Below are 12,341 nucleotides of genomic sequence, written 5' to 3' on the forward strand. Positions count from 1 at the left end.
GTTTGCTGCAACTCCTTGTCCTAAACCTATAATTCAGTTTGAGAATTAAAAGCAAAGTTGCTCAAGTTTTGACATAGTAATTCAGAAAACAAAACAAACCCCTAGCCCAATTACAGACTCTATTAGGTGGTAAGTTATGGCCTCTCTACCAAATTAACCTGCTCCATCTAACTAAAACCAGCATAGATGGAATAGCCCTTCTGAGGGGCCTGAAAGAACAACAGATATTTTAGTCTTCACAGACAACGCAAAGGCAAGAAAAGTGACCAAAAGAGTAATTTTCTAGCAAAAATGACCAAGCTCTGACTGATTCAATTCAATTGACCCAGGGTAATGTTAACTATTTAGCACAGATCTTCCACTTGTAACTAAGGTGGAAGTCACAGACACATATAAAAAGCAAAGAAAATAGCTCTCTGCTTCTTTGCAGGAAAAGGTAAGAGCTGGAGGAGAAGTGTCACTGAAAATGAAGCAACATAAAAATTCCTGATAGACACTTAGCTTTTAAAGGGTATGAGAAAAGCAGTCAAAAATTAGTACCCAGCAATATCAGACTTCAATCCTGCTTCATATCACAGGCCTTGGTCAAATCCTCAGTTTGCATAAGCCACAGAAGTCCACAGACCTACACAGATTTAAATATTAACCTGCAACTCCCAGTTAAAGGCACGCCATGCAGTAGTGATTGTGTTTCTGAGTGTCTCCAATAGCTTGTCCATGATGAGTGCTTGCTATTTGCTATGACACAGACTTTTGTTTCAGAAATTATTTTTCTTTCCAGATTTCTGACAAAATCTGACTTTCAACTCAGGTTGAGACTGGCCACTGTGCCCACTGCAACTGTTTAAAAGAGACCAAACTAGGAAGTACTTAAGATAAATAAAAGAAAGGGGGAAGACTAACCCTCCATTTAAACATTTCAGATCCATCTGGTTCAAAGTTATTACAGTGTTTTATACTTGCAGCTTTAATCTTGCAGAAGATTCAGAAAAAGGCTTTACAGGGGACCAGACACCAATGTCTCACCTTCTTCCTTTCTCCCTTGTTCAGGGGCTGCACTCTGTGAGATTGTCCTAAATACGTCTCAGTGTCTTAGTCATTTGTTGCTGGGTGTTCAAATATATGCTTGCAGCAACTGTGCCAGATGCTGCAGCACCTCTTTTTTACTCTGTTTATCTGTCCTTCCCTTACCTGCAGCATGTTCTTCAACACTGCTACCATTTTTATAACATGATTAGGAGGACTGGGCTGGGTTTTTTCCCCTATTCAAAATACATAGACTGTGCACAAAAACAAAACAAAAAAGCAGGTTCAAGGGGAAAAGAATAAATGGACAGATTTCACACATGACTTCGTTAGACAGGATTTATTTTCTTTCTTAAACAGTGAAGATTCATGATATACCAGCCTTCTTCATAAATGGAAATAATTGAGCTGGCTTGGAAAGAACAGAGTTGCTCTCAGTACTCACATAAGCAGTACCAAAATTACTGAAATTAGATTAGTTTGCCAATAATCCTAAGGAAGAAAAGAGGATCCTGGGATAATAATTTAATACCACTTCAAGTTTCCTCACCTAAAGGGCTCAACACAATGTCTTTCCAGGCCACAACACTCTGAGGGAGACAAGGAAACACAGTCCACACCATCAGTAAGCAACATCTTTGTTAGCAGCCTGACCCATTTTATTAATTATAATAGCTTCTGCAGAATGTATTTTCTACCCTTTAAAAAGCCACTCACTGAGGCCTTAAGTTCAAATGCAATTACTCATTCAGAACTTTATTTTAGATCAATAAACTGATCACAGCAGTACATGTACCTGATGCAGGAACAGGAGCTCAGTACACTTGATGTGATCCCAGTTGACAAGGTGGCCTCTTCGCAACCAGTAAACTGTGGACCTGCAAAACAGGAACCTGTGTGTCAGAAGTCACGTGTCCTTTGCATAATATAGGGAAAACAGCTTTCTCTAACTGTGTCTTTCAGGAAGTACGAAAGAGACCCTCTCATAACTGGACTAAAATCACTGGATTGAAACATAATAGAGAAAAACTCAGCGAGATATAAGAGTATTCATTCGTGTGACTGTAAAGGGATGGTGCACAAAGACCACAGGTTGGCTCATGAAGTCATAGGAATGGCAACACCTGCTGATGGCAGAAGCAGAGCATAGGGGAAACATCACATTATCAAGCTCTTCACTCTCAATGGGACTTAAGCTCCTTTCTCCCACAAGCACTTCCAAACAACCCACACAGCATGCTTCCGCTTAGGCCCATGTTCAAGCACTTAATTAGAACAGGGTAGCATTATCAGCTTCTTTGCATAATTTGAATCACATAAAACACTGGATCAGATAGGAGCACTTCATGGACTTGAGACTCAAAAAAGATGCAGATGTAAATTCCACACATTCAGAATATGTAATGTACAAATCCATTATTTTGGGGGGAAAAAAGTTTGTTGGAAGAACAGAAAATAAAAGAAACTAACACTGCCAAGTTAATCTACAAAAAAATAAAAAAAAATCAGCTTCCTAACATTGTTTTTTCAGAAAACACTGAGCATTAGAATCTCATTACCTAATATACTGGCCTTCCAGAATGTTATGCTTTTGATCATTTTCTTTATAACCACAAAGACTAGTTTTCTATTTATATTTGTAAATGAAAACTGAGATCTCCCCAAAATCTCATGCATACAGAAATTTGAAGGGGTTTAATATACTAAAAAATTAAAAATAATTAAAAAAAAAAAAACAATAGAACATCAAAAGGTGTCATTAGTGAGACCATACTGCACAAAATAATGAGATGACTGCAAGCAGCAGTCCGTCTATTTCTTCTAATGTTGCTGCACACAACTGGAAAGAGAGATGATAACCTGTACCTCAGATGCCCTTATCAGCCAGGGTAAGGGCATCAAGTGTCTTTTGAGATCCCTTGGACTTTTGGTTGCAGTTTCATCACTACCCTCATGGAAGACCAGTAATGGGTCATAGTCTGAGGACAGTACCAGGCTAGGGATTCTCCTAGTAATGTCCTTAACCTAGGCCCAAAGAGACAGCAGACTGCCCTGTGAGAGGGGCTTGGCATATTGGACCCTCTGGTCCTCTCAGGAGGGAGTCGCCTACAACTATAACCCTTCTTTTCTTCTTCATGGAGGTGGTTATAATATGGGGCATATATCTTCCTTACCTTGTCACCACCTCTGGTGTGGATGGACCTTCATCCTTCTCATCCATTGACTGGCCACCCACATCCAGAGCCTTATACCTGTTGTGCAGAGACCCCTGGAGAGGGTGAGGTGAGCAAGAAGGGGTTTCACTTGCCACCCCTAGAGTGGACTTGCATCCATTCACTCCTATCCCTTGAGATACTGCCTTCAGTCTGGCAGGGGGAGGATTCTGGAGCCCCCGTATCTTTTCTTTCTGCTGGCTGTCGCAGGGAGGCCAGAGCCTGGCCCCACCAGTCTATCTCCTTCTCTAACTCCCTGATACTTCTTAATGTTTCTTCTTCCTCTTTCATCTCTGCCACCAGGCTGAGCAGATTGTCCACTTGGTCACATATGACACAGCTGCTGCCCCTACCACCACCTGATACCAGCGGGAAGTCCTGGCACTCCTTGCAGCCTGAGATTCGGGTGGCTGCACGTTTTCACGACAGCTCCGTCTGGGTTGCTACATCCTTCCTGGCGCGAACAGAGGAGGTAACTTGGCGCCGGGTAGGTACCATCGCCCGGCTCCTCCTGTGAGGGTGATAACCACGATGGAGCTGACCCCCTCACCTGCGGAGGTGCCCGCGGCCGCCTCACGCCCAGACCAGCTTCCCCCGCTCTGCCGCTCCCTCTACCCAGTTGGCGCTTTACCACCCCCTGTCGGTCACTGCGGCTCTGGGTAAGGCCCGACAGGGCCCGGGGCTGCTTCTTGGCGCCGGTCCTTCCCGAGCGAGGCTCCTGGACAAGACCTCCGAGGTGTCACAGTAAGACTCGGATACAAATGCGTGGTGTTTCCAAACTACACAAGAAGTCTTTTCAAAGCCCACAGGGCACTTTGCAGGCGCATGTGTTAGATCCCATTCTAAAGCAAACCAGCTGGAAATCGACACTCCACCAGCTTGCTACCAGCAGGTTATCGTGAAAAAGTGGCTTGTGACACTTCCTTTTCTCCAAGAGCCCACAGAACCAAGTGCTATGGCTCTGCTTAGCTTTAGTCCAGTGGACTCACCCCCATTACCCCAATTCTGAACTGGCTGAAAGGCTTTGAAGGGAAAGCTTCTAAAGGGGAGTATGCTACAAGCAGAATAACAAGAGGTTTTATGCCACTGCAATGACTGCTGTAGTTACTAAGGCAGAATTAGTGAACTTGCAGCAATAGAAACCATCAGGAATGGACAATTAAGAGTTCAGACTAATCTTCAAAGACAAGATGCTTACAGACCTTGTAGCCTGATTGAAACCACTGAGATCAGAGAGTGATTTAACTCTTCCAACAGGCCTACAAGGCTTTCGGCACTTATTTTCCAAGTATGCTTTCCTTGCCTTCAGTTTGAAGTCATCCAAAATGGTGAATTTCAAACACCTGCTTCAAGTGAAGAGGATGGCACCGGTTGGATGTGCTTTATTCAACCAGACAGACTCTACAAGAACAAACACAGATGTTTAGCATTCCCATCTTCTACTTTGTGAGTAAAATAAAAGAAATCTGTATGTTCCAAATACTGAATAAATTAAATAGATTAATTAGGTTAGACATGCAGAAGAAATAGGGCCATTCCTTCCTATTTAAGCATACCCAGTTCAGGAGAAGTATGGAGAAGGAAAAAAAAAAAATCTATTTCATAAATTAAACAATTCAAGTACAGCATTAGCAGACTTTTCAAGTAAGATGTAATCCTATAAGAGAATGGAGACTGTGAAACACTGATTGCACTGATGGGTCTTTACCCACTTTTGAAAACTTCTGCTGTTTAGAACAGTATTACTGCATCAGGCATGAACTCAAAGTGTCATGCAAGGTACAAAATCTGCTTTCCCCCCGAGTGTCTTCAACGCAAAGTGCACCCACAGTACAGGAACAGGTTATTCACAATGGGAAGAATATGTCCAAGCTCATTTCCCAGCAGCTCTCAACAGAGGCTTTTATAGAAGTGAGGAATGAACATGAGGACATCTTGAGAGAACTCTATATACTATAAAGGACCTCAGTGGGACAAATGTGTATTTTCATCTTATTAGAACAAACAGAATTCCATGCTTGTTCCAGTTTCAAATGCCAAAGAAGCAAAGCAAAAAAAGTTGAGTAAAATTACACTTTAAGGAATTGTTTCTACAATGTACCCAAAATTTCAGCCTTGTTTCCAGTCCAAGAAAGTCCTATGTATCGTTTGATGTAGCTTGACTTACATTCTTAGAGACAGAATTTGCTTGACTTATATTCTTAAAGATCACCACAACTTCAACTCCTCTGCTGTAAATCCTGTTGCATTTTAGCACAGAGATTGAAAAAACAAAGATACAACTGACCAGACACGTAGCCCAGAAATAAACTCCAGACTCTTGCCTGAAGCAGAGGAGCAGCTCTACTGCCCACCTAATGGAACATGTCTACAGGCAACATTAATGAAATGGCTTCTTCCCTTTTCACGGTTTTTAATCTTTTTGGTTTATGAACTTCTTTTTTTTTTTTTTTTATGTCTGCCAGAAAACTGGACTAGGAAGGAATGTCAGCATACATTCTGTTGAAAAACTTTTAAACCCTACTGGCTCCACCACAATGTTAAGCACAGAGGTGGTCAGTAAACTTCTCATTTACCTTGAAAGGGTAAAAAAAAAACACAGTATCTCTGTTATCATCATCTACATTTTTTTTTTTTTTAAATCTGGATGCTCTGTTAGCCTATTACTATGGCTGTTCATTGTTAACTGAAGTTAATTCACATTATTGCAGATAACAAGCCCAAAGCCTATGCAACTTCAGGCTTACTGACATCAGTCACACTGTGACTTTCTAAACTCTGCTACAGAGCCTCCCTTCAGCAAAAATTAAGCCTGTGAGCTTATGATTATGTATTCTGCCTAACCAGTCCCAGTTGAAACAAAAGAGATGCAAGATGTAAGGTCCAAAACATGTTTCTGTTCCTTTGCTTGGTGTTTTTATTAAATTCTGCCTATTCTGGAAGGAAGAAAGTGCCGAAAAGGTTTTGAAAAATTAATTGAAAGGTTTTATTTAATATCAGAGAACTCAATACTTTCTTTAATACTATAAATTAACATCCTAGGAACATGCTTAGCCGATATCTTACATGTGAGTCTCAACAGCATTCTTAAAAATGCATACCCAGTGCTGACACTGAAACATATCCAATCATCTTAGAATCATAAATAATTTCTTTAAAAGCCTGGTACAAAGGCAGAATTCATTGCTTTTTAGCAGCCACTCCAGCTGAAGAAGCAAGCTCAGTTTCCATGCAGAAGAAAAAGTGTCACAAATGTAAACCGAAAAACTAAAGGGCAGTGGCAGTATAGCCAAGATTAAACAGATCAGATTAAACAAATCATTTCCATTATGCCCTAAAGGCAATTAACAGGACACTGTCTCTCCTGTGAGAGAAGACATCTCTAGCTCAAGACTTCCCTGATCTGGTTCATCCTCAGCTGAAATTCAGGATTAAGAGCAGGTCTGAGCAAGCTGACAGGTTCAGCCAGGCAACCGAAATGAGTAGAGAACACTGCAAACCTGGGTTATGAAATATCTGAACACCAGCAACGTATGCCACAGTCATTGCACTTGCAGCTGGAGAGAAGCTCTAACTAGCAGCCTTTTGAAGGTAGCTCCCACCTCAAGAGTGTTTTTAAATAACAAGGATTATGTACCACTACCACCAGTCTCATATACACAGGCATATCTCACACAATCTCACATAGCTAGATAGTCATTGCCTCTTCATCTCCCCTGATGTGTGAGAGTCCTTATCAATACAAGGCTTGTCAAAAGCCAATTTAAAAAAAACAACATACTGGCACACTGAAGGGTCTATCTGTCCACCAGGATTCAAAACAGGTACTTTTTCCAGTCCTTTGTGAAACATTTCCTTTCAGCATTATTAATTGGATGTTTTTCATTGGGGGGGAGGGGAGGAGGGGGGGAGGGGAGGAGATTGACAAAATGCTTCTACCATCAATAAAGAATCAACACCACACCCACAAGCTATTGGAAATGCCCATGTGGTGCTGTCTGCTGCCTGAAGAGAGCATCATCTGCAATGCCTACTACCAAAAGACAGAAAGCCTGAGGTATCAAAAGTCAATTGAATCTGGAATTCCTCAAGGTATGGCATCCTGTAGCTGATTTTCACCTTCTCTATATATTCTTTTCTCTCTCTGCAGAGATCCTCAGGGATCACATTTCTCTTCTCTGCGTCTCCTGGAGCACCAGAGCAGAAAGAGAAAGGAACTGAATTTTCTTTCTTTCCCTTGACAGAAATACATCTACTCCTGATGGGCTGCATGGTACCAGAATACTGCAGCCTCCTATTTGATAAGAAAAGGCAGGAATGATGAGCTTCACAGGCTCCAAAATCCAATAGAGCCATCTAAATATGTTTTCCCGTGCACTGCATATTAGCTTGGCATAGAAATTATTTGTGTCAATGCTGTATACAGTTCACAAGCAAATAAGATTAAAGCTAAGGCTGAGAAACTCATTACACAAATAATAAATTCCAGCAGCTCAGAGATGCAGTACCATGGGAAAATAGGACAGTATTGATTGAGAAGTCACCCAACTCCACTCTCAAGCAACTCTCGTAGCTGAGATACTCCAGAGAATAAAGCCATATTTGATCTTTTCATATTTTCTCATCAGATATAATTTAGTAACAGGTATGCCTAAACTGTCCAGAAGCCAGCACAGTCCTCAGGAAAACAAAGCTTTATATGAGGCTCCTGAAGGTTGCAAGACCAGATACAGAAATGGGACTGCAAGGCAGTGAGAATATTATTCCTGTCCACTGAGACCCATCAGACTTCAGAGAAATGACAGGGGCCTTTTGCAATACATTTAATCTTCAACATGTGAAAACACAAAGATTATAAAATGTCAAGACAATTTAATTTTTTGCTTACAAACCGCAAGCCATTTATCTAAAAAAATACTTGAGGGGTTTTGATCTTAGCTGATACCTAGAAGACATTCAAAATAACAAGACAAGGCAGGTAAACCCTTCACTCCAGCTGAGTTGTCTCAGAGGTTTCCAAACCTCTGAGAGGGGGACAGATACACAGGTGAGAACAAGGAGGAAATTAGCATAGGACCACACCTGTCCTCCTCTCCAGCTTCCACTGACAACCAAACTATTGTGATTCAGCCCCAACAGCAGCAATGGCAAAGACAGAATTACAAGGAATTCACTGAGCATCAGTCCCACAATACCCAGCACTGCTGCCAGCAACAGGAATTTTTTGGGAATCTCTCAAGAACAAGGCACTGTGAAATGAAGGAGTTAGGATGCTTTCTGCTTGTGCCTGAGGGACACCCTTTTGTTTGTCCTCATTAGTGATAAAGATTTCATCCTGCCCCAGCCACTCCAGCTATGCCTGCTTCAGTTGGACTTTTTTCACTAGATACAAGCATTTAAAACACAGAAGATTTCAACCTAAGGTTGAATGCACACTTTTCACTGTCATTACAGTACCACACAGGAGATGAACACATTCTTTCCCACGATGATACACAACACTCACAAACATTGAGCTAAATTAAAGAGAGTTTTGTCATGTGCCTGGCATTCATAAAGTTTTTCCAGCTCCAGGCTGGAATTTTAGGTATAATAAAAAAGGAATAGGAAAAAATCCAACCCCAGCCAAGAACCACCAGAGCCCTCATACGCAAGATATTGATCTCAGGAATAGCAAGATACAGTTTTGGGAGTAGATGACAGGTTCAAGCTGAGATATCTGAGTCTGACAAGCAGAATATTGAATGCGGTTATTCCACTCCTAGAGAATGCCCTGGCCAGCCCAGCACTGGCTACATTAGGTGAAAAGGATGCAGCTCTCTTTTTCCGTGTGGGAAGATCTTAGAAGTTGTTTGTTTGTTTGGCTTTTTTAATTGGGTGCAGAAAAGGCTCTGCAACCTTTCTCCCCTCTCCTGAGGGTCTGGCTGCCCATGTTCAAGCTCAACCCTAGAACAACATAAACACAAGCTGAGACTAGACTGCTGTGAAACAGCTATGTGTGAGAAAGCTCTGTGGACACCTCCAGCAGGGCCTTCCCCCCTTTTCTATAGACCTTGCTTGAGTTCACACAAGCTTGTGCCTGGCCCTCCACCTTGCTGACCCTGACTGCAACACCCTAGCTTCATCTTGGACCTGCCTCATCTCTATGCATCCAATTGCTGCACTCTTGGCCAGCCCGGGTTACCATCACTGGACTTGCCTGCTCCTCTTACTCAGGTGCAGAGGGACTTGCCACATCTGCAACGAGGGCAGTGCCCTGCCTGCCTTGCTGTGACCTTTGGCTCCTCCCCTTCCACTGCAAAGCAATCTACACTCAAGCCTGGAGCTAAGCACCTGGCCCTGAACCTGCCCCGAAATCAGAACTGGCCTTGGCCCCAGGCAGTTAAAACTCTTAGGAGAGAGTAGGTGAGAGTCTTTGAACTACCGGGACACTTTGGGCAATGACACAACCTTGTAAGTACATTCAAGTTTTCTAAGTCTTAAAAGCTTCTTGAGACAATAAATAAATAATCAAACATAATAGTTAGAAAAACAAAACAAAACAACCCCTCCCAATAAACATACTCCCTCCCAGCTCTAACTGTAATCTGCCATACAACCTTGTGGAAGTATAAAAAGCTTTCAGCACCAGTTTAATTCACAGCCATGCATACTGCAAGGTGATCTCTCAGTTCAGTTGTTTCGTAGCAGTATTTCCTGATGCTTTCTTCTTGGCCACAAAGTAAATCACTGAAAATTCTACCCCAAACCCACAGCAGTTAAATTACCAACATACCTTCCTCTATTATCAAAGTTGCATTAATTATGTTCAGCTTAATAGAAGCAATTATTTAATTAGTACTAACTGCTTTTCACCCACATGCTCCTGTAGAAACATTTTAGGTTACACACCAGCCAATTACCTGCTGTCTTGAACAGCACTTCATCACAGAGTTATTAAAAGTTCAGCAGAAAAGTCCCTAGACTGCACAAGGCTTTTGTTTTTCAAAAGCTGTGATGCCAATGGAGTGAAACTGAGGGCTGACACATACAGCTTTTAAGCAGCTGCCCTTATATTAAAAGAGTTTAACTGTTTTAGAAATCAATAAAATAGTTCCTGCCTCCCCCTTTAGCATGACTACTACTAATATGGGTATAGTGGTGGACAGGATGACATTTCCACTTTAGTGAGAGCTGACTACCCTCACACATGCACATACATTCAGAAGCAGCACTTTCACTAACAAGTAGACGACTAGATGGGATACACAAGACAGGAGGGAGAAGGCTAGCCTAGGTGTCTCTCAACCTAAGCATTGAATTGAAGACATTTCAGATACTCACCGAAACCTCCATAGCATTAGCGTAGACCTAAGTAACTCATTCAAGCTTGTGCTGCAGTGAGACTCTGGTCATCGACTCCTAGCTTTCTGCCTTCCCCACAGAATCATCTGGCCAGTCGCAAGCAACTCTTCCTGGAGAAGCAGCTCAGTAGCTCCCATGACAGCACATTCTCTCACCTTTAAGCACAACACCCCCACCAAAGTTCTCCTGTCCAGCCAAAGACAATCAGATGGCCTGGGTCAATCACCAGACACCACTGAGAGAGTGCTGGACTGTTTTCCTAATAAACAGAGAGAGCTCAACTTGAGATACTGTTATCCGTAATTAGACAGAGAGTGGAGATGCTGCACTGCCAGCCAGGGAGGAAGCCAGGGTTCCACGCATGGAGGTTTGGGAAGCCTCCAGCGTACGGTCCCTGAAAGCTAGAGTCAGGGTTGCACTGTTTTCCATGAAAAGGGGCTACAAAAATCTTGAATTTCTGGGGGCAATGAGGAACACAGAGATACACCAAGGCCTGTACAGGAGCAAAGGCTAGAGCAAGGCTGGCAGAGCTCACTGCCTCAGAGCAAGCAGAAATAGATAGCACCTGGGGAATAAAAGGTCTCCAGTGGGCATGGAAGAAACAGGAGCATTGGTAATCCATACATAGCCAGTCCAGCAGGTCACTGAAATGGGAATGTTAACGTTGGCCTGAGAATCATTTACTGAGCAGTCCTGAGGGTAATGACTTCTTACCTATACAAACACAGAGGACAGTTTACTGAAGTTAATGAATTTCATTAATGCTTTTAAGAAGAGATTTCTCCTGCCTCATGTAGATAACTATGCCTGAGAGGTTTGTATAGGTTGACTACACTGTTTAAAAACACCATCTTGAAAAATAGCTACTTCATACTAGGTACAGAGACAACAGTGAAAAGCTAAGACCTTATCTGCCTGGAATTCAGATTGTCAGGAAGAAGAATGGACACTCGTAGAACTGGTCAAAACTGTACACTGCAAATGAGCTATTGGCCATGTAGAAATCCCCATGGAAAGGCCAAGATGTTTGTCAAACCCCTCCACTAAGTTCCAGACAATTTATAACCAGATCACAACACACAACCTTCAGCTATTTAAAAGCAAAGCAAATCCATACATGATGCTGGTGCTCCCGTCACCCTCCTACAAGGATGGATCAAAACATACAATATACAGAGCTGCAACAGGCCTCTTGGGTGACTTGAGAAATCAATGATAAATGAATCCAGGCTTCAGTTTTTAGAGGGCTGCATATCACCTTGAGGATGAAGTGGAAAAGGACTGCCCACATTTAAAAAACAATTCATACTATTTGCTTTGCAAAGCAACTCCTTAGGCCTCACTGGTAACTTCTCTTTAGCACTTAATGTTTGCTCTCTGGGAGCACAGGCTTGTTTTGCATTACATATGTGCTGAGCACAAAGCTATAAAAGTCTCAGCCCCCAGTGGTCTGCAGCCTGATGAGATGACAACACTGGTGGAAGTCCCCAGATTGAGGAAGCATTGGATAATGTGGGAGAGGATGAGGATGCTGACGAGGAACATCACAAGTACCAGTCACTAGCCCTCCAGACTTAAGCCAACTAATCCACAGTAGGAACACCAAAAGGCTCTCTCCTTCCTTTTCTCCTCTTCCCCTTATTTAAAATGATTTCTAGAAATCAACTCATCTCCCAAGTGCTTGTTTTAAACAGCAACTTACATTCCTACCAAAAATACAGAAACGTAAAAAGCATAAATGTCATTCTGCACAGAGGG

General features: G+C 42.3%; 1 protein-coding gene across 3 annotated transcripts in view; it reads right to left on the bottom strand.

Moving 5' to 3' along the window:
• The window catches only part of TSPAN4 (tetraspanin 4), a 488,804-nt gene that overhangs the window by 320,383 nt on the left and 156,080 nt on the right, over nt 1–12,341 (bottom strand). For all 3 annotated transcript variants that reach the window (XM_061463177.1, XM_061463179.1, XM_061463178.1), the window contains exon 3: nt 1,823–1,904. The gene's annotated coding sequence lies outside the window, so the exon portion shown is untranslated. The remainder of the gene's footprint in view (nt 1–1,822; nt 1,905–12,341) is intronic.

Source organism: Pezoporus flaviventris, unplaced genomic scaffold, assembly GCF_033815535.1.
Source record: "Pezoporus flaviventris isolate CSIRO_AGI_PZ_B2104156 unplaced genomic scaffold, CSIRO_AGI_Pfla_v1 ptg000036l, whole genome shotgun sequence".
Lineage (NCBI taxonomy): Eukaryota > Metazoa > Chordata > Aves > Psittaciformes > Psittacidae > Pezoporus > Pezoporus flaviventris.